At 39.5% G+C, this 23,969-nt stretch overlaps 1 long non-coding RNA gene across 1 annotated transcript; it reads left to right on the forward strand.

Annotated features, from left to right (window-relative positions):
• The first annotated feature begins 11,113 nt into the window (after positions 1-11,113).
• Positions 11,114-17,050, forward strand: LOC115293301. Its single transcript, XR_003909479.1, has 4 exons — positions 11,114-11,175; positions 15,722-15,786; positions 16,337-16,383; positions 16,946-17,050. It is a non-coding gene; the product is annotated as an uncharacterized LOC115293301 (long non-coding RNA).
• Positions 17,051-23,969: the final 6,919 nt, after the last annotated feature.

Raw genomic sequence — 23,969 nt, forward strand, 5'->3', positions numbered from 1 at the left:
AAAGAGCATCAACCTCTTTGAGTAATGGTATCTGTAATAATCTCAGAAGCTTTAAAAAGATATTTTCTATCACATAGCATGGTGCGCCCCGGAAGCCAGTGTGTAGAAAGAAATACAATGGGAGGAAATGTGCCAAGAAGCCAAGTTAAGACTCTGCTTCTGGGTCATCGGCAGCATTTAGATTCGCATTTGTGTAATCCTAAGGCTCTGCCACTTCCCCTTCCTTGTCAGACAGTCATTAAGTTCTGAGAGACAGCCTTACAGCCTTTAGACGGACCTTCTCCTTTTTTGTCTGAGCTCCCTCTACACAAAATCAAAGAGTCCCAGCTACCGTATTTGGGAAGAGAAACATTGCTTAAAGGGCAAGTAACCAATTCTTCTGAAAATACCTTGTCTGGTAAAGAATGTTACTGTTAAATAAAATAAAGTACATTTTAAGTCCAGAGAGAAAGGCTTATGTGTTTGGCTCTGCTTGACATTTAAAGATGTTTGACTTCTGTGAAAATGTTTTCATCAAAGATGCTTATGATGGGCCACAGAGATAACTAACTGTAGGGGATCATTGCTCTTTAATAGGCTCAGTAAAATCCAGGGAATCGTCACTTCTGCACATTTACGGGCATACGTGTCACTGTAGGGAGAGGACTTGTCGCTGGAGTTTCTTCTTAATCTGTCTTCCTGTAAATATGGAAGTTGCATTTTGGAAACTTTGACAAACATGGAACTTAAAGGTCTTTTAAACTACTCCTGCATGTTTATTATGTAGAAATAGCCAAGTGAAAAGCATCCTCCCCAGTAGTAAGAAATTAAGACCTGGATAAGAAATCCGCAGATCTGATTCATATTTATTTGTGATTCAGTCTCTGAAAAAGTGCAGAAAAGCTGTAATACTAATTTACATTTTGGGTTCATAACTTCCATATCGCCTATGGTGAAAACATAATAAAATATTTTCTAATGCCCAACCAAAAAAAAAAAAAAGTGATTTCATTAAAACCCTTGTAGACCCAGCCAGGGAAAGAGTGACTAGAAAAAGTTGCCCTAACTTTCAGTGATTGTACACTGTAAATATACTGTGTGATTTAATTCTGGTTTTTAGTTAACTTCCCCTTCCCAGCCCTTTCCAGTCAAGTACAGTACACTTGATCAATATATGTAAAGAAGCAGACTCTTCTTCCTTTTCACAACCAAAGCTATCTTTTTCAACCAAATGACAGGCAGACAATTTAATTCAACAATATTTATCAAGAGCTTAGTATATGCCACGCATTGTACTTGACATTGACACTGGGAACATAGAATGGAGTATGACCCATCCTTTCCAGGAAAAGATAGACAGATATGCTGGTAATCACAACAGTTGCAAGAGCTCTTACTGAAACATAGCAGGATCCTAACCCAATACAAAGGAAAGAAATTTAATGGAAGGTCAAGGTTCCTATACAGCTTTCTGGAGGAGGTAGCCCTTAATGAGGGAGCTGGATAAGTTAAATGGACAAGGAAAGACCATTTTATAGAGTCCAAATGGCACACCAAAAGCAAAATCACAAAAGAGACTGTTCTGTGTGGTTAGAAGATAAGGTATCGTGAAGAGAGGAAAGGAGACCCAGAAGACAATCCGAAGTACTTGTGAATTCTTGGTTTGATCCTGAAGACATGGGAAAGACTTTATGTTGTGGAAAGACAGGCTAACACTGGAATTTCTAGGTAAGATACTTTTGCTATTGAAGTATGAAAAAGAGACAAAGACGTATGTGTGTCAAAAGATCATGACTCCATGAATTACTTCCAAGTGAACGCCACACATGTCAAGAAATGAAAATATCAGCTACGCATCAGAAGCTCCTCATATTCTCCATCATAACCTTACTTCCCCTCCCAAGGTAACCACCATTTCCACTTCAAACACTAAATTTTTAAAGCTTTATACAAATGGGGTTGTTCAGTATGCATCTTTCTGTCTGATTTTCTCCTCTCTCAAAATTTTATTTTCATGTTAGATTTATCCTATTGGATGTGGTGGCTGTTGTTCATTAGTTTTGTTTCTGTAGAGCATTCCATTACATAGTGACATTCCTTAGCATAGCACCATTTATTTAACCTTTCAACTGCCGATCAACATGATCATTTTTTCTAGTCTGGGCCATTATTTATGATGATGCTCTGGACATTATTGTACATAGCTTCCCGGTCATAGAAGTCTATTTCTCTTTGTTAGGATGCTGGGAGTAGGATTGTTGTGTCATGTTCAAAGTGAGTGTATCATATCAAACACTTTTTAAAGGGACAGTACTCATTTACATTTATAATTTCCTTAATAGTGGATGAGCTTCTGGTTGTTACATATCTGTACCATTATATGACATTGTTAGGTGTGTGCATTTACCTTTTAGCCATGCTCGTGGATTACAGAGTGGTATGCTATTGAAGTTTTAACTTGTATTTCCTTTGTCAATATGAATGTTGAGCATCTTTTTAAATGCTTGTTGGTCAATTGGCTCTCTTATTTCATAAAGTGCCAGTTCAAATTTCTTGCCCGCTTTAAGAATTGCCTTTTTTAATTAATAAAAGGTCATTTTTATATTCTTAATCTGAGACCTATTGTCAGTTATATGTATTCTCCTGGTGCAAAGGTTTTGCATATCTTTAGTCAGACCTATTATTTTTAGTGTTTTGTGGGTTTATTGGATGTTTTAACAAATGGTATTATGTTTAAAGTTTTATTTCCTAAGATTTTGTTTTGACAGAGAGAACTGTAATTATTATTTATATTGACTTTAGATCTAGGAAGCTTAATTAATTCTCCAATTCTAATAACTTAAGTATAGTTAAGTCTTGGATTTTGTACATGTCTTTTTCCAACAATGACAAGGCTGTGTATTTCCATAAGCCTTTAGCTGTACAGTATAAATTTCAATGCCAAATTTTCAGTGTCAGGCAGTTCAAAATATTTCATAATTTCCATTTTTGTTTCTTCTTTCATATTGGACTATTCATCAGTAGACAGCTCAGCACTCGATGTCTATAATATATGGCTATTTTCCATTACTTATTGCTATGGATTTGTAGTTGAATTACACTGCAGTAAGAAAACATGTTCCATATAATTATATACATATGAAATTTGAAACACTTTTTTAAGACTCATTTTTGATGGATGATATCCTAGGACTTCCCTCATCCAAATTGTCTCCATTAGCCTCTCTACTCAGTTTAAACTAGCCCTCCATCTCATTCCAACCTAATTATTTTTGACACAACACCATACTCATTTATTTCTCATATTTACCGCAGTTGATTGCATGTGTGTATGTGTGTGTGTTCTATGATTTCAGGGGCTATTTTCATTTCTTTCAGAGCTTCTTCCTCTGCCAAATTATGGACCATCAGGTGTATAAAGGCATTGAAACAATATTGCATGATTTAATGGAGCTCTGTACAAGTAGTGGTTGAATCTCTAGAGACTGGCGAAATAGCTAGGTAGTGTGTGTGGCTGCACAGAGATGACTTGGGCTAAGGATGGATTAGCACAGTGCCATGGCAGGCTTGCCAAAGGAGAAGAAAATGTCACAAGACAGCCATCAATAGCTCACTGTCAAAAGTTACCGGGAGATCAAGAATAAAAAGAGCTGAAGTATATCTGTTTGCTGTGGGAAGGATATAATGATAACAAGGATAGAAAATAGATTAAGTGATGGGGTTGCTGGACTTCAGCAGATTTTAAATAGTTGTGATATAGTCTATTCAGCTACTTTCTGAAAGTAGATATATTATCATTAAAAGAATCCTTTCTTTTCACTTCATACCCTGTCTGTAGGTATTGATTAAGTCTTATGGCTTGGAAAAAACCTTGTTTAGCTTTTCTTTATGACAAAGGCAAGCACTGGAGCCTGACATTGCGGAGCGAAAACAGAACTTCGTGCCTTATTCTCGTTACATTCTATTTTCTCCGACACCCGTTGGTAAGTGCAAGTCACCTACTCCCAGAGGAGAGCACAACATCAGACGAGCCACCAAGAGCAAGGTTAGCATCGGGAAAGAGAGCTGGTAGTTTCCGGGGGTATCGTTTACTCTGCTGGCTTGTGGGGTGTCTGACTTTTCTCACATGATCAATTCTTTTAAGGTATCCTTTCACAGCATATGACTTTGGAGGGGATGAATGTGCAGGGCTCATCAGATACTGATAGGGTTCAGTTTCTCTAAACACTAAATGTTGACAGGATGAGGTGGCCAGTTCAGGAAACAACATGCACATGAGTGAGGGCATAAAAGTTCATGTTGTTGGGCGCCTGGGGGCTCAGTTGGTTAAGTGTCTGACTTCAGCTCAGGTCATGATCTTGCCGTTTGTGAGTTCAAAGTCCGTGTCATGCTCTGTGCTGACAGCTCAGAGCCTGGAGCCTCCTTCAGATTCTGTGTCTCCCTCACGCTGCCCCTCACCTGTTCACAGTCTGTGTGTCTCTCTCTCTAAAAAAAAAAGAAAAAAAAAAGTTCACGTGTGATGTAATACAGGGCCAAAAAGCGAAACTCGAAAGAACGTGGTAAACAGGTGACAACACAGATTTTGAGGTCCTAGGTGTGAGAGAGAAGGAAACGGGGAGGAAGAAAACCACATGAAGCGAGGACACTGGGCATTTTATTGAGCAGTATAATCCTTACAATGAATCTGGGAGTAGATATAATTGTTATTGTCTTTACTTTTTAAACGAAATCTCCAAAGTACAAAGAGGATATAGCAACTTACCTCACAACTCAAGCTTGTAAGTTGAGAGTTCTAGGAGCTGAGCATGGGCGTGTCTCTCTGCAGAGACTCTTATCCACTTCCTCATATGACAGATGAGGAAACTGAGGCTCGGAGAGATTTTTTTTTCATTACCTAAACATGTAGTGTGACAACAGCGTAAACCTGGATCTGTGTCCAAGTTTGCCCCTCTCTGCACTTCGTGTACTTCCTTCTCCACCTGCGTTGAGAAACTATTCATATACACTCTTATTCTTGGGGTTCCTGATTCAAATTAATATACGAACGCTTAGGGAAATTGTGTAAGAAAACCCTTCTCCTTGTACTCAACGCAGCTATCCTGGTGTGTCCCCAGTTTTTTTGACCATGCTATGACTATTTTACTTGTAGAATCTGTTCGCTTTGTGCCAGTTTCATATGTTCTGGAATGCACTGAGAAACGGTGCTTCAGGGCCATGGTGTCATAATTGACCAAAGGCAAGACATGAAGCTACAAAGACAAATTTCTCCCAGGCTTTCCATAAAAGCTTTCATGCTGATGGTTGAGTATGCACCTCTTTTACTGTTGGGGAGGCGGGGGTAAGAATGTATCTGAGACTGGAGTACCTGGGTGGCTCAGTGGGGTAAGCGTCCAACTTTGGCTCAGGTCATGATCTCTGGTGGTTCGTGGGTTCGAGCCTTACATCGGGCTTTGTGCTGACAGCTCAGAGCCTGGAACCTGCTTTGGATTCTGTGTCTCCCTTACTGCCCCTTACTCTCTCATACACACACACTCTCTCTTTCTCAAAGATGAATAATCATTAAAAAACATTAAAAAAAAGAATATTCTGGAGATATTTGCTACTTTCTTTGATTCAAGTCACCTACTCCTGAGGGTGAAACATAATGAATGTTTATGATTTCATACTTTGTAAAGAGTGTTTTCAAAGACCAGAGTGGGGAGACTATGAATGCATGCTTGGTACCTGAAATTCAAGTGTACAGACTGAAACAGAGCTGAGATTAGTCTTCCACTCTCATCCCTGGTGAAAAGTGGAATTATGTAGCCTCGTGCTCAGTCTTTAACAGCTAATCAGACTTAAAAATTTTTTTTCACACTGGAGATGAAAGAGATTAAACTTTCAAAACAGATGATCAGGGGAATTGGACTGTTGTAAGAAAGTGTTGTTATTTCCACAGTCCCTCCAAAGAATCTGTTCCTTAAATACCTAAAAAACAATTTAAATGCAATCAGATAATGTGATGAAGTGTTTGGTGAGCTGTGGCTAACTCCTACTTAAAATCCAATTGAGTTTTAAACGTGATCTGGGTAAAGCGTTGCTTTGTGAAAATGGGAGAGGCAGCATATTCTCACATGATGTTGACCTAAAACTGTTCCATAAGATTGTGCATTACATTAGGATTAAAACTGTGTTTAAGAAAGGTAAACATTAAGAATATGCGATATAGACTAAATGAAGCAATAGGTGTTTCAAGCTGATAGTAGCTCTCTAAGCAGCCTAGTAGTTAAATTTGGCTTCATAATTATTGAATCCCAACTTAGAACTCAGAATATGGATTTGCATGGTAGGATTTGCTTAAAAATATTATCCTAAATACCCTTAAGCATATTTTACTTACACTAGATTTTCTTCTTGTGTGTATGTTTGCATTTTCCCCATTACATAAGTGTTAAAAATCATCAGACGAATCATTTCTGAGGGAGTCAATGTTTTTATCAGTTTTGAGAGAGAGCATGAGAGAGAGCACGTGCATGTGTATGGGTGGGGACGGGCAGAGGGAGAGGCAAAGAGAATCTTTATCAGGCTCCATGCCCAACACGGGACTCCATCTCACAACTGTGAGATCCTGAGCTGAGCTAAAATCCAGAGTCAGATGCTTAACCAACTCAGCCATCCTGATGCCCCTGAGGGAGTCACACTTTTAATTCCATTTTTTAAGGGGAAGAAAAACTTTACATATAGACTTTTACCAAACATATTCCCGAAGACGAAATGTGTTGTAGCAAATTAAGAAAAACTAAATGGTTTGTTTCCATTTATGGTTAATGGGTTTTCTATAGTTATCAAAATAAAGCTTTGTTTTCCAAAGCTAAGAATTCATAAAGAAAAAAAAACCCAGAAAGTTCAGAATTTTATTTTATTTCATTTCATTTCATTTTATTTTGATAGAGAGTGGGAGTTAAGGGGAAGAACAGAGGGAGAGGGAGAGAGAACGCCAAGCAGGCTCCACGCTCAATGCAGAGCCAGACACAGGGTTTGATCCCAGGACTCTGGGACCATGACCTGAGCGGAATTCAAGAGTCAAATGCTCAACTGACTGAGTCACCCAGGTGCCCCCCAAAGTTCAGAATTTTAAAAATAATTTTTCTAGAGAGTAGTATTGGGGGTGATGTTATGGACAATGGGGTGACTAGAATTTATTGCGAAGATGATTGATATGGGGCTTGGCAAATGAAAAAAAATTGGAATAGTTTGAGTTTGAAATTTGGGGCTGAGGGTTGCATAGGTAATGATGAATTGAGAATAGGTAGCGATGGGGAAGTATTGGGCTTGTTTTCCCTTTGTCCCTAGCCCATTCCGTAAACATCAGTCCAGCTCATGAATGATGTACACACACATACAGGTGGGGAAGTGACCTTGTGTCTTTGCGCTCCCATACTTCCTCTTGCAGAGGTTCTACAGATGGTGTTTCTTCTAGTGATAGTTTGAGGCCATTTCGGAAGTGATCATCAGGAATGGCAAGGGGTAAATTCTTGTTGCTTGATTCCAAGGACTGAACAGGCCTTTAAAGAAGCCAAAGAGATGAGATCACTTTTCACGTGTCTTTTCAGTAGGAAACAAGGTCTTTACTTCACTGTTCAGTTCTGGTTTTTGAAACAACTTTTCAGGCCATTGCAATCCTTGTGTACGCATAGATGAGTGATAGCATTATTGTTGGTTAGTAAAGCAACTTGCCAATAAATCTAAGCGTGACTTTGCATCTAGATAGCTCATTAGACTGTGGAAATGGAAGGAAAACATTGTTTCATGAATATTGCAACATAAAAGTAAGAATAGAATAGAATGTAAACTTGGGCAAACTATTGATAGATTCATTGATTTTTTTTAATGTGTGGGGAAAATGTAGGGGGAAATATTTTTTTCAATAAATGGATCAATATATTCATATTTGAAAGGTAGTCATAAACCACTTTATTTTCCTTGTTATTTTGTGTTTTCCATAATTTTTATCTAACCTTTTAGCTCAAATTCCATGTCTACATAAATGACTCCTTAGCCAATATTATCTAGCTCTCTCTTGAAAACATTACATACATTGGCTTCTTCATTAACAAATTAGATGACAAAATATAATAAGGTTACATCCCTAGCTTTTGATCATTTGTAGTGTTGTGGCTTCTTTTTTTTTTAATGTTTATTTATTTTTGAGAGAGAGAGAGAGCACGCACGCACGGGCTCCTGCTCCCAGTGCAAGTGGGGGAGGGGCACAGAGCGAGGAAGACACAGAATCAGAAAGCAGGCTCCAGGCTCCTAGCTGTCAGCAAGGAGCCAGATGCAGGGCTCCAACCTACAAACTGGGAGATCATCATCTAAGCTGAAGTCAGTCACCTAACCAACAGCCCCCCAGGCCCCCTTACAGTGTTGGTACTGTGCCAAAACCTGCAACCTTTACTATCATGTACATTCTTTTATAAATTCCCTAAAAAGTCCCACCAGAAGGAAAGTCAACCTAGTTGTGATAAATAAAGAATAAATGAATAGCTAGTAATTTTCAGAACTGGGTTTCAAACTTAGTTCATGATATTTTTACTATACCTTTTCTTTCTGGTAGCATTATTCAAATAATTTATAGGTATCTGTTGTTTCATTACTGACAATGTGCTTAACGTTATGGCAGCTCTAAAACATCAGAAATAAAAATTAAGAAACGTGTAAATGTTATTCATTTTGTTTAGGAACATCTATCTGAATTCTATGTCTCATCATGACTGAAGACAGGAATATCAGTATCAATATGGCGCTATGGAAATAATATAAAAGGAATTTGTCTCTGCCTTGGCTTTAGCACAGGTCACCCTGTTTGCAAACACATTTTCAGCAGGCTAGCTACTGCACTCCTAGTGGTTGCTGTAAGGACCTGCTTATTTTTCTATCTGTGACCACTCTCCTTGCCTAGAACTTTTTGAAAACTGGATTCCTTCTCCTTGGCTGAGTTCTAAGGTTGGGAGTAGGTACCAGGTGAACGGAATAGACATTGGCCTGTCATCCTGAAGTTTATTCTCTAGAGGGAGATGCAGATTGTACAGCATCAATGTTGTTTGTGTGTGTTCATGTGTATGTACATATAGATATTTATGTATACATATGCATTCTTTATACACACATGGATATGTATATACACAAGTATATATGCACATACACAGGTACATATATTTGTGTCGATGTAGTCATAAGTGATGTAAAGTTAAAATGGGATAGTTTTTTGACAATAGTTTTTTGGAATAGTTATGAAAGGTGGGGATGAAATTTAGATGGCGTGTTCTGGCAGTCCTCACTTTGAAGTAATATTCAGGGTGAAGGTTAAAAGATGAGCATTAACCCAGTGAAATAGGAGGTCTGTCCCCTCCAAAGATACTGTAAGAGATCATGATGAATGTGGCAGGGACGGCTGATGTGATGTTGGAGAGGTCCTCGGGTCTAGATCATGTGCTAGTCTCGGTTCCTTAAAACACTTTGGATTTAGGCGAAAGCACACTAGAATGGCATTGGGAAGAGAGGCTTTTAGCAGGTGATCTGATTTCATTTTTTATCTTTCTTTTTTCAAGTTTTTAAATTCCAGTTAGTTAACGTACAGCATAATATTAGTTTCAGGTGTAGTTTAGTGATTCTGCGCTTCCATATAATACCAGGGGCTCATCACAAGTGCCCTCCCCAATCCCCATTACCTGCTTAACCCGCCCGCCTCCCCTCTGGTAACCATCAGTTTGTTCTCTATAGTCAAGAATCCATTTCTTGGTTTCTCTCTCTGTCTCTCTTTCCTCATTGGTTTTGTTCCTTAAATTGTGCACATGAGTAAAATCATATGGTATTTGTCCTTCTCTGACTTAATTGCTTCACTTAGCATACTACTCTCTATATCCATTGACATGTTGCAAATGGCAAGATTTCATTCTTTTTTTTTTTAATTTTTAACGTTTATTTTTGAGAGAAACAGACAGCGAATGGGGAAGGGGCAGAGAGAGAGAGGGAGACACAGAATCCAAAGCAGGCTCCAGGCTCTGAGCTGTCAGCACAGAGCCTGACATGGGACTGGAACCCACGAACCGTAAGAACAAGACCTGAGCCAAAGTCAGATGCTCAACCAACTAAATCACCCAGGCGCCCCAACATTTCATTCTTTTTTTTACAAATAAAGAAGATGTGGTATATATATATACATATATATATATATATATGTATGTATATTATATATACTATACAAATATAAATATATATAATATACACACAATGAATATAATGTTATTTGCAAAACAACTCTCTAACTGCTGCATAGAAGATGGATAATAGGAAACCAAAAGCGTGGACGTCAGTTAGGAGGCTGTTGAGTACGGAGAAATGTATCGCTGCTCTCCACCAGGGAGGCAATAATGCTGTGAGAGAGACAGACAGAGGTAGATGGATTCAAAATACATTGCTGGTAGACTGGATGTGAGAAATGGGTCCAGGTTGACTCCTAGGTTTCTGAGTTGACTGACCAGTAACGATAAGTATCATTCAAGCATGTTTCTGTTTCCTGTAGAGGAGACATTAGTTGGAATCATCTAAACCTCAATTTTGGACTCTTTCAGCATGAGAGACTATGGAATATCAAAGTGGCTCTCTCAGGGATGCAGTCAGAAACATGTTCCTTGAGGATAAGAGCATAGGTCTGTAGCAGAGAGGTGCACATGGGGATAACCAGGTCAGAGGGGGCACTAAATGCCAGGGGGAAATAAGACCAACTATGGAAGAAGTGTAGAAAAAAAGGAAAGAGGTCGAAGGCCTAAGCCCTGAGTAACTCTAAATTTAGTTGATTAAACCAAAGGGAGATCTAGGAGTGTCTGGTAATATAGGGGGAAAAAAGTAGGAGGTTTTAGTTTTAAAAAACCCATATTTTTCAGAAAGAGAAAAATCAGTACGTGTGTCAGTGCTTCTAGAAATCTAGTCAGGAGAAGAACCGAAAGGCGTGTATGGGATTTGCCAGCATAGAATCCACTGGCTGCAAGCAGCGGTAAGGAGTCATGGAGTGGATTCCCCGACAACAGAAGGGCAGTCAGAGCTGGTCTAAGGTTGTGTGACACTATGTGGCACTATGATGTCATCAGCTTTCGTCTCCACAGCCCCTGCCGTGTTGGCTTCATCTTCGAGCCGGACTCCAGGCTGCCACCCTGCCAGGTATCAGACGTAGACACGGCTGTGCTGCAGGAGACGCCCTGGTTCTGTGGGAGCTCCTTTCCTGGGTCCCACACCAGTCACAGCTCGCATCGGCCACAATCACATCACATATCTAAACCCACACCAGCGGTCACCGGTGATGTCACGACTGTGACTGGCTCATATCATGGAGGACCCACTTCTTAGGGCGACAGATCGTTCTAGACTTCCCAGATGTGCCAGGATGAGACTGGATCCATGAAGAAAATCCTATTCTGTAAGGAAAGAGAAGGCCTAGGAGTATATGGGGAAGCAACTGACAGTGTCCCCTACGTAGGAGAACAGGGAGGAAACCAACAGTTTCCCTTGGCTTGGAATATTCCATCGCATTTGAATATTCTCAAACTGGGATAGGGTCCTATTTTAAAATATACAATATGCCCTTAGGTGATCAAACAAATGGAATACTTTACATCTTTGTCACCTACCCTTTTCCTTTCTGTTACCTCCAGCTCTCTGGCCATCATCAGCTTTTGGCTTTGCAGTCTTCTATTACTGATCTTTTCTATTCTCTTCTATTTCTGAATTTATGAAGCCAGTCTTCCCATCCTCTCCCTAGGGAAGTTAGTGAAGTACTTGAAGGCGTTCATTTAGCTCCATAGAGTATCCCTGGCAGATAATGTTTGAAATGGAAGAGCCACACTTAACATTAACAGGACAGAATAGAAGGGAGGAGGTAGTGTTCTGCCGTTGGTAGTTGTTCAGTTAATATGACTAAGCAATACCTACACGCACAAGTAAATAACTGTTCTTTTCGCTTTCATTCATTTGTACACAATCAACATATGCTGAGTGCTTTGTGTGGGCACATCCATTCACTTAAATGGGAAATCACGTGCAATATTTTTGCTATTTCTCACTTCAGAGGTTGTCCTAATTCCATTCACACTACCACCCGACAGGCCATGAAAAATACCCATTCTTTTTTTTTTTTAAAGCTTTATTTATTTATTTTGAGAAAAATGGAGAGAGAAAGCAAGAGAGTAGGAGCAGGAGCAGGGGAGGGGCAAAGGGAAAGGGAGGGAGAGAGAATCCCAACCAGGCCCTGAGCTCCACACTAAGCCTGACACAGGGCTGGAACTTGTGACCATGAGATCATGACCTGCACAAATGCTTAACCAAATGAGCTTCCTAGGCACCCCAAAAAATACACATTCTGATGTATTGTTCTTTGTCACAGACATTGAATGTGAACTGTGTGTTTAGTTCTGATCTGTTGAGTAAAGGTTCTACTTTCTAATAGAAAGAGGAATACTTTTAAACATTATCTGCAGACGTTAAATATATACATTTTGAGTAACTGACCATTTGTTGTTAACTTTCTCTTTATAGATCCTACATAACATAGGTTAATCTCTCCCATCTGGATTAAGCACATTGTTATCTTCAAAGTTACCTAGAGGGGCACCTGGGTGGCTCCGTTGGTTAAGCGGCCGACTTCAGCTCAGGTCATGATCTCACGGTTCATGGGATCAGGCCCCATGTCAGGCTCTGAGCTGTCAGCACAGCCTGCTTCTTATTCTGTGTCTCCCTCTCTCTCTGACCCTCCCCTGCTCACACTGTGTGTGTCTCTCTCTCAAAAATAAAAATAAAATAAAATTTAAAAATGTTAATAAAAACACCAAAGTTACCTAGAGCATGATGATGATGTTTGGCCAATGTTATGAAGTAAATGTTTTTTAGTGTTTATTTTGAGAGAGAGAGAGAGAGAGAGAGAAACAGCTTGAGTGGGTGAGGGGCAGAGAGAAAGACACAGAATTCAAAGCAGGCTCCAGGCTCTGAGCTGTCAGCACAGAGCCCATTGTGGGGCTTGAACTCATCAGTAGTAAGATCATGATCTGAGATGAAGTGCCTGCTTAACCAACTGAGTCACTCAGGCAGCCCATAAAATAAATTAACTAGAGATAAATCATGTTTTATAACCATAGTTTTGTAATTTGTTATAAGAGTAGGATGTACCAGCCTACCAGCATGGTTTAGCAATTATGATTGGATTTATGTTTTGTACCTTATTTCCATGGAGTACGAGGGATTTCAATAGTTAGGGGGGGTGTGGTAGTATATGTTTGCCAAGCCTTTGGAATTTCCTGAGTAATAAGAGGTTTGCTTGTTTGTTAATTTTAATGTTAATGAGATGACTCTTCTGGATGGGGGCTGGTCACCAAAGGAAATAGCGATACAATTAGAGCTTTGGAACTGTTAGCTCTCCCATCCCCCCATTTCTGGGGAGGAGCAGGGGGCTAGAGATTGGGTTATAAATGCTCTTAAGTGATAGGATTTGGAGAACTTCCAGGTCGCTGAACACATCAACATGTCGCTAGAGTAGCATGCCTGAAAAGACCTTGGACGGTCTACATCACCATTATCCCTACCTTGCACCAGACAGCACTTCCACTTGGGTGTTCCTATTTTGCATCCTTTATACTAATCCTGAAATAGTAAATATAGCACTTTGTCAAGTTCTGTGAGTTGTTGTAGCAAACTATGGAACCTTAATGGAGAGGGTCATGGGAACCACCAATCTCGTAGTCAACAAGGCAGAAGTGCAGACAGGCTGAGTACCCCATTTACAGCTTAGATGCCAGGGCAGTCTTGTGGGGCTACACCCTCCACCTGTGGGGTCTGTGCTGACTCTAGATAGTTAGTATCACAATTGAACTGCTGGTCACCCACCTAGTATTGGGGAAGAAGAGAATTGGTTGTTGATGTTGGAAAATGCATCACACATGGCCATATAGCTTGAGTGTCCCAACAATGTGCCTATGTGACCAGCACACCACAGACCCTCCTCTCCAACAGGAGCAGATTTTACACTTCTGGGTTTCAAGGTGTTTTACATGGGTATAGGTAGTGCTTTTCTACTGGAAGATACAAAGTATGCCCCTTAGGGCACAGACATGGGAAGACAGAAAGGGCTCAATCTGTGACCTCAGATGCCTATTGATGCATGTCTCTCTTGCTGTGGTTGTATTTATCTTCTGCTTATAATTAAGATCTTCCCTGAGTAGCAAGTGTTTTAGCACTGTGAATCTTTTCAGCAGATGAACACAAAGTGTTCAATACATTGTTAATACAGACCCTTCCAGCAATCTTCCATAACATTCTTAGTCATTTCAGCAGACTAATTGATGAAGGAAATCAAATATTTAAAAATCCCTACTACCCAGGGAAATATCTGCCTAACTGTACAATGTGTTAATTATTTTATTTCATTTTTAAGGTTATTTATTTACTTTTGAGAGACAGGAAGAGAGAGAGCGCACAAGTGGTGGAGGTGCAGAGAGAAAACAAGAGCAAGAATGCCAAGCAGGCTCCACACTGTCAGCGTAGAGCCCAACACAGGGCTAGAACTCATGAACCAGGAGCTCATGACCTGAGCCAAAATCAAGAGTAGGGTGATGGATCAGCTGAGTCAGCCAGGCGCCTCTATTTATCTTAATCCTATATATTTCCGAAAGTGAAAAATCAGTGTGTGTTTCTGGAAGTGAAAAATCAGTAAGCCTATGAGAATTTCCCTAAAATATTGAGTTCTTTCTTTTTAATCAAAGTATAAAACTTGTAAAATGAATGGAAAACAAAAATTTCAGTGTAAATTGTAGCAATTGAGCACACACTGAATTATTCTCAGCTAGTCATCCTTAATAATCTTTCTAAAAGGTATTGTTTCCAGGAATGCAGGGAGAGTGGTCACTGGTAATCATAGATGTCTGTTTATTTTATATGCTATTTGAATCACATAGAAAATGGTGATGGTTCAGTGAATTCTACATGGAGTTTAGTCAGAATATGTATTTATCACATTCATTTTTCTGTACAATTCCTATAAATTGAAATTTTGTGAGTAGATATAATTTTATCAGCACATTACTAGCTATTAAGGATAGATTTTTTTTTAAATAGATGTAAACATCAGTATACATAAATGACTAATGGAAGGAAATATTAACATCTTAGAATTTAATTGTGGCACCTGGGTAGCTCAGTCGGTTAAGTGTCTGACTTCGGCTCAGGTCATGATCTCATGGGTCCATGGGTTCAAGCCCCATCTCAGGCTCTGTGCTGACAGCGCAGAGCCTGGAGCGTGCTTCGGATTCTGTGTCTCCCTCTCCCTCTGCCCCTCCACCACTGGTGCTCTGTCTCTCTTGCTCTCTCTCTTAAAAATGAATAAACATTTTAAAAAATTTAAAAGTAGCACCATCAGCCACAGATGAAGTTTTATGATATTTAAAAATAGTGACAAAGTGAATGATAAGTGCTTTATTTGTTAATGATGAAATTATGTGGGGTATAAGCACTGTTCTATAATCTGTGATTCGTTTTCATGTGTCTACTTTTAAAAAAAAACTAAGAAATTTAGCTACTGTGGCTAATTCAGAATTAAAGAGTTGTTTTCAGTACTACATGTCGACACAACTGTCTCACTTAAATTACATTGTCCATCGACCAGTCTGTGCGTGGCAGATAAAGCCAAGCGATCACTTGCCAATAACTAGTTTTATTTTTTCAGATGTTCTGTGGACATCAGCTGCTTCTTGACAGACAGCCATCCTCCACCATAATCACCCACACATGGTGAGGAAGGACGCTGAAGCGCCAAGTTCTTATTACAAGGGAATAAGGAGTTCCAAATAAAGCTCTATATTAAAAGAAGGGGGAAAAAGACCATATGGCCATTTGTCCACTCTTGGATTTCTTCCCACACTGGCCATTATTTCCCTAATGTCAGTCTTTGAAAAGGACTCATTCGGATATGTTTTTCTGAGCCATAGATTACCAAGGAAATGGTGTTTCATGTTTCCTTTGTGGAAATTTCTACTTCCTGTTTCTTCCTCTGTAATTTACCAGTGGAAACTTCTGAAATTATTTTGGCATATGACATATGTTGTAACTTTTTTTCATATGTTACAACTTTAAAGGGCTTGGTAATTGACTTAAGATCATCAATATGAAAACGTCTGCTTTTAACCAGAGAATGCAGTGACCATAGAGTAATTTTTAAGTGGTTTGGTTTAGGTCTGTGAGAAATGGAAAGCAATGCTCTAAAAGTAGAATGCATAGTTCTTTCTACATTTGAATTTTGATGACTTGAGTTAGAATAATTATTCTGTTTATTACCTTTTAGGTGGATGAATGTGGACTAAGCAAATGGATGCTGAGAGTATTTACAAGGTGAGGATAAGCGGCACCTGTCCTCTGTGTATCTTCAAAGATTACTGTGTGGATAAAAGCGTGCAATGCAGATTCCTCGTGGAGCCTTTCATCATGTTTCTGGTATTGTTTATCTTTGAAAAAAACATTTATCCACGGAAGACCTTATCTTCTTCTTTGAATTATTTTTACATAGTTGTTTCCCTCCAATATCCATATTGAAAGTTAAGCTCTTTTAGTGTGGAAACTACCTATTACTACTGTTGTATCTTCAACAAAAACAAACAGTTCTTTTTGCCCAACAGTGATGATAAAAGGAATCTTATCTATCACTTTAGGAGTCTATGCACATTAGTTTACCAGCTTATTAGATTCTGTTACTGAAAATATTTGTATTAAACAAAATTATTAAGATTATTTTTAGAGTATATAGATTCTCTCTTTCTCACTCGCTCACTCTCTAAAACCAACCAACACACACACACACACACACACACACACACACACACACACACACACCTGTATATCTGATCTATCTGACATAAGAATTTGAAACTGTGACTTTTTAATGTTAAACCACTAGGAAAATTGAAAGCTGAGTTTCTTCTCCACCCTCCAGCAAACATCGCTAGAGGCAAGCCCGGAGATCCGGTTCACCAGGAGTGGTTATGAAGTCTGCAGTGACTTAGCTGACCTTTTTCTTGCTAAATAAAAGTAAAGATACCTGCGTTGTTTTTTTTTTTTTTCCTATGGGTTTCCGGGTTTGGGTAGGGACAATGGGATGCTTTAGTAATAGGCTGTAAACCTTTTTCAGGTGGGATACACAAGGAAGGTAATGGTCTTGGAGGAACGTGCCTGTGGCAGAGAGCCAGGGCCCAATATTCACACCAGGGTCTGGCTTGTTAGTTCAGATACATCAGTTCATCTTTCCGCGCCCTCCTTTCCTTGTGTGAGAAAAGATCCAGAAGGATGTTTGATTTTGAGACATGGAATGATTGAAGGAGTCCTAAAGGGTGAGAGTGAGACTTTGGTTCCGTTTGTAAATGCAGTCCAGATCTTGTATTGTTTCTCAGGGAAGATTAAACCAAACAAAACAAAAAACAAGAATGTTTTGCATTCAGAGAATAGGTTCACTACTGATTGGATGTGCTATATCCAGGGCTATTCATTGAATCCACTGAAAAATATGGGCAATGGTTCAGTTTTCAAAAAGCTAATCATTCTGCCCAAAGACCTGTGATTACATACCAGCTCATTTAAGAACAGAACAGAGGGGTGCCTGAGTGGCTTAGTCGGTTAAGCATCTGACTTCGGCTCAGGTCAGGATCTCACAGTCCATGGGTTCAAGGCCCGTGTCGGGCTCTGTGCTGACAGCTCAGAGCCTGGAGCCTGCTTTGGATTCTGTGTCTCCCTCTGTCTCTGTCTGTCTCTCCGTCCCCTGCTCACTCACTCTCTCTGTCTCTCAAAATAAAATAAAGACATTAAAACATTAAAAAAAAAAAAAAGAACAGAAAGCCCACATTGTCTCCGAGAATCCTCAGATTGTCATTTTAAAGGGATGAAGTCTTTTGGCTACCAGGATAAGAGGCATGCTCAAAGATACAAGTTAGGCTAAAAGGATAAAAAAATGTAAAAGATATTACAAGCACAGGATAATGGTAAAATTCAGGACAAAGATTATTATTACTAGTAGAAGGGGCGTTCATGATGAATGACCAAAGAATTCGTTCATTGGAAAGATATATCATAAATGAATATTCACTTAAAAGCTCAAAGTCCAAATATGTGAATGAAAAAAAGACAAACGGAAAAGAGAAATACATTCATGATTATAGTTGGTGACGTCAACAATCTTCTTTCAGTAATGGAGAAGTAATCAGAAAATCTGTGAGGATACAAAAGACTAAAAATAATGTTAATGGATTTGACTTAAATGGCATTTACCGACTATTTAGTTACAGAACTCAGAGAAGTCACTATAGTGATGGTTAAGGTTTATTAGTGAGGTGATACCCTTATACAATATCCAAGAGTCTTGACGTGAACTGACATTGTTTGCCGAGAGCCCTCCAAACCAGGGTGTGGGCAAGTTCACTGAGACTGGAAGGTTGCCTGTTTCTGAACCTGTCGTTAAGCTTCACCTGCTAGAGGCAGTGAGACGTTCCCCGGTCTTACCTAACCCTTCGGCTACACTAAGGAGACTGTCTGACATCATTAAAGATGAAGCTGATGTCTGCAGAGACGTTAGTGTGTAGCAAAACTGTTTTAAAGTGGAGTTTGCGGGTGTCAGGATGGCCGAGCGGGCTAAGACGCCAGACTAAAGTGGAGTTTGCGTGAGGAATGTTCTTGGCCGTGTCATCCAGCTGCGGATGTTTCCAGGCTACCATCGGACCGAATATAAACAGCCTTTTTAATCCCGTCGAGGCTGCATACAGATTCCAGAAACTGCTCTCCAAGATCCATCCACCGCTCCCGGTGTTCTTGCTTGACAGGCTGAAAGTAAAAGCCCATAACAGTGGGACAGAATAAATACATGGGGAAAATATTTTGAAGCAACAATGATTATTTGAGATGAACTCTTTTCTCTTTATACATTTTATTTGTAGGTGAGGAAACCTGAGTGGTTTATCATTCCATGGAAGGAAAAGTTTTACCAGCCTCAAATTAAATATTATAAGGCTTTCGAGAGGTATCATTTTTGTTTTCGTTTTTAGTGTTTATTTATTTTTGAGAGAGAGACAGAGAGACTGAGAGAGGGACAGGAAAAGACAGTGTGAGTGGGGGAGGGGCAGAGAGACAGAGGGAGGTACAGAATCTGAAGCAGACTCCAGACTCTGAGCTGTCAGCACAGAGCCTGATGCAGGGCTGGAACTCACCAACCTTGAGATCAATGACCTGAGCAGAAATCAGACATTTAACCTACTGAGCCACTCAGGCACCTGAGATGTATCATTTTTTGCCAGAGGTCATGGTATCTGCAGTTTCTAGTCATATATATGTCCTGGTGCTCAATTTTGCCCTTTCGAAAAAATGCAGAACTTTCACCAAAAATGTATAAAACTGAACTGCTATAAAATGAAAGGAATTTGTTGTTTTAAAAGTAGGCAGTTTAATTACTTTTTGTAATTGGGAAAACAAAAGTAAAAATAATTGTTTGACCTCAAATGGTGTAAAGCGAACTTTCTAATTTTCTCCCAATTGACATCCATACCCTGTATGATACTTAACTTTGATGTGTTTTCAATATTGCTTATAAAGTAACTAAAATAGTGGGCGGCGGCTCATGGATAGTGAGTTCAGGCCTTGCGTCCTGCTCTGTACTGGCAGTTCAGAGCCTGGAGCCTGTTTTGTATTCTGGGTCTCCCTCTCTTTCTGCCCCTCCCCAAGCCATGTTCTGTCTGTCTGTCTGTCTCTCTCAAAAATAAATATACATTAAATTAAAAAAATAACTAAAATAGTTTACAACTAGAAAACATTTTTTTACAATTAAAATTATTTAAAATGCCCTTCATTCTATTCCATCAGATTTTTAATGTCTAGGGCTTTACAGATTCTTAGAATTCTTCATATCACTCAAGGGTTTTTTTTATTAATTTCCAATTTTTTTAAAGTGGTAGTAGATTCCAGTTGAGATTATAGGCTAATATAAACAAATTCTCCTGTCAAAATTATTTTAGAACTCATTGACTAAAAAATTTTATGCCACTGAGGCACCTGGGTGGCCTGGTCAGTTAAGTGTCTGACTTTGGCTCAGGTCATGATCTCGTGGTTCATGAGTTCTAGCCCCACATCAGGCTCTGTGCTGACAGCTCAGAGCCTGGAATCTGCTTCAGATTCTGTGTCTCCCTTTCTCTCTGCCCCTCCCTTGCTCTCGTTCTCTCTCTCTCTCTCCCTCTGTCACTCTCTCTCTCTGTCTCTGTTTCAAAAATAAATAAATACTGAAAAATTGAAAAAAAAAAGTTTACACCACAGCTCCAGTTATGAGATTTGGATAACCACCCTATATCCCGTTCTCTGTGTAAGACTCTTGGTGAAATGGAGTTTAAAACAAACACGGTTCCTTTCTATGCCTTTCTCTCCTCACCCACTCTTCTATTGCTCATGCCTTCTCTTTTCTATGTTTAGCACAACTATTTTTTGAACGACGGGCCTCTATTTTTAAGAAGACTCCCCCCCCCCCATTTTCTATGCTAAGTATCTTCCCCAGACTGGCCTTAACTTCAGTGAATTGACAGGATTGTTTGACTTGTTGCTATTGCTGTTTTAATTATGCGTGAAGGAACAGTCAGACCATATTGTGACTGTGTACCTTTTTATATTTGTTACTTGAAAAGGCACTCACAGTAATTGCTTTTGTGACAAGTATATGTGACAACCACAGCATTTCCCAGAAATGAGATGTCAGTTCAAAGAAGTTCATATTCAGTTTTGAAAAATGTTTCTTTTATATGTGTACCAGAAAATGAATTTCACAAATCCAAGTGGGGAGAAATGTTGTGCAATGACCAGGTTTATTATAGTTATAGGGGTGTGTGAATTTTGTTGTATGTCCATTAAAATTATTTAATTATTTCCAAACGTTCATAATTTCCACTTAGTTAAAAAGATTTTTTTAAATGTTTATTTATTTTTGAAATACAGAGAGAGAGAGAGAGAGAGAGAGAGAGAGAGAGACGGTGTGAGTGGGGAGTAGGGGAGGGGCAGAGTGAGAGAGAGACACAGAATCCGAAGCAGCTCCAGGTTCTAAGTGCTCAGCGCAGGCCCAATATGGGGCTTGAACTCCCGAACGGTGAGATCATGACCTGAGCCGAAGTGGGACACTTAGGCAACTGCCCCAGTTTTAAAGACATTTAAAAAAATTAAATTTTTGTTTCAAGCTTACTGTTAAAGTATTATACTTCTGCGTCCTTAAAATGTGCTTCATAAAGTCAATTTTCATATTTGTATGAACCACTAAATCCTAAAATAACTTACATCCATCTCCTTGCCATTCCTCTAAACTGACAATTTTTGATATTTGTTTTGGTTTAAAATTCCAGCTTTGAATAAGGGGGAATATTCTTTGGGAAATATACAGAATAATACTCATTTTGCAACTTGTGGGAAAACACAGATTGTACAAAAATACTGAGTAGATGATTATTTTCCAAAAAAGTGTTATTTGTATTTTGACACATAATCTTGTGTTGATCAGATATTACATATGCATGTTAACAAAGTACCCTTTCCATTCTGCTATTTATTTGATTTTCACTGTAGGGGCGCCTGGGTGGCTCAGTCGATTAAGCTTCTGAATCTTGATTTCAGCTCAAGTCATGACTCATGGTTTGTGAGATAAAGCCCTGCATCAGGCTTGTTGCTGACAGTGGAGAACCTGCTTGAGATTCTCGGTCTCCCTCACTCTCTGCCCCTCCCCCACTCACACTCTCACTTTGTCTCCAAAAAAATAAAGTTAAAAATATGTTATTTTTTACTGTAGTTGCTAACTGAGGATACTATCATTGCATAGTTGCATTCCTATCAAACTCATTCTGTGCCGAATAAATCCTAAGATTCCATTTCACATGCTTATTGTGACATAAAAGAAAAATAATTTCTCCACTTGAGTAAGATATGGAGGAGCATGGAATTTCTTAACTCTCTCTCTTTCCCAAACCAACCAAAACCAACATCAGTAAGTGGCAGCAGAGATCAAAACACAAAAACAAAAACTCCTTTGTAAAAGCATACTCTTCAGGGAGCATGATTTATGAAGAAACTGACATCCACGGCGATTGTTGGACAGTGCGAAGTAAGAATATTTGGCAACAGTCCACACCACGGAGAGTTTTGGTCATGAGAGAGTAAAGAACTCGCCAGACTAGAACAGAGAAAGAGCAAGTTGGACTAAAAATGAGGCACACGGCCCAGCAGTGATTTAGTCTGAGAGAACGTACACAGTAAACCAGCCGCAGAGTTACCGTGAAACTTCCTTCTCCCCAAAGGCAACTTGCGTAGCTGCTGAAGATACTAAAACAGCCCCCTCTTTGACCGATGACCCCAGTCCTGTATTTCTCCACCCCTGTATTACCGAGGACACCTTCTTGCTAAGCCGTCCTTACCAGTAGCTCAATCACTAGGTTGTTCCCACTTTCCCTCATCTCAGCTCAGAACAGCAACCAATTCCCCCCCACTGATCCCTCCAGCTCTTAGAGTCTCCCACAGATGATTCAGAATGCACCTGAAGTGGACAGAGGGCCCTCCCTTCTCCCTCCTGTGAATTATTATTCAATGGTTCACCTGGAGTGCTGCATTGAACTCTACAGAAAAAAAATGATAATGACTAATCAATATATAAATATAAATCCTGGGAAGGAGGCCAATTTGGTAATTCTTTCTCATCAAATGAAGGGAATGCTTTAAAAATCCAAGGGAAAAAAAAGAGGATTGTGTCTCTAGAAGAGAAAAAGACACATAAATTATAGGACCCACAAGTTCTTACCAGAGGAGAAAAAAAGAAAAAGGAAAGAACAGACCTGATTACAAAATCGCTCGGTCTCCTTATGGGTTGATGTGTGTCCCAATGAAGTCATAGCCCCTGGCACCTGGACACAGGACCTTGTTTGTAAATAGGGGATTTGTTGATACAGTCGAGTTATAATATGAAGTCATCGGTGGGCCATCACACAGTATGATTGGTATCCCCTTCCGTAGGCAGGAATTTGGATGGAGACACACAGGGAAAACATCATGGGGTGACAGAAGCAGAGATGGCAGGGAAACCGGCGCACACTAAGAAACATCAAGGGTTGTGACCCTGGCTGGGAGTTAGAAGAGGTAAGGGACAATTTCAGAAGGAGCATGGCTCCATTGACAACATGACTTTGAACGGTTGTGTCCAGGACTCCAACAGAATCAACTTCCATTGTTTTAAGCCACCCATTGTGTGGTACTTTCTTATGGCAGCCTTGTGAAATTGCTAAAGATTTTGATACTGGAAAGTAGGACACTGCTGTCAGAAATAACCAAAAAATGGTGGATGTGGCTTTTAATTAGATAATGGGTAGAGTCTGAAATATCCTGAGGCACTAGATCGTAAAAAATCTAGATTTTCCCGAAGAGACTTTTGGTAGAAATATATATGATAACATATTCGTATCCAAAACATATAAAGAACACTTGAACAATAAAGAACAATTGAATTGCAAAACAAAAAGACCAACAGTTTGATGTAAAATGGGCAAAGGGACTGAATAGGCATTTTTTCAGAGAAGACATACAGATGGCCAACAGGTACGTGAAAAGATGCTATCACCACCCATCATCAGGGAAATGCAAATCAAAACCACCATGAGATGTTACCTCACACTTGTTAGGATGGCTGTTATCAAAAAGAAATAACAAGTATTGGCAAGGATGTGGAGGATGTGCAATCCTTGTTCTCTGTAGGCAGGAATGTACATTGGTGCAGCCACTATAGAAAACAGTATGGGTGGTCCTCAAAAATTTAGGACTACGACTACCATATAATCCAGCAATTCTTACACTGGATATTAATCTGAAGAAAATAAAAACACTAACTTGAAAAAAATATATATGCATCCTCATGTTTATGACAGCATTATTTA

This window comes from Suricata suricatta, chromosome 6 (genome assembly GCF_006229205.1).
Source record: "Suricata suricatta isolate VVHF042 chromosome 6, meerkat_22Aug2017_6uvM2_HiC, whole genome shotgun sequence".
In the NCBI taxonomy this organism is placed as follows: Eukaryota; Metazoa; Chordata; class Mammalia; order Carnivora; family Herpestidae; genus Suricata; species Suricata suricatta.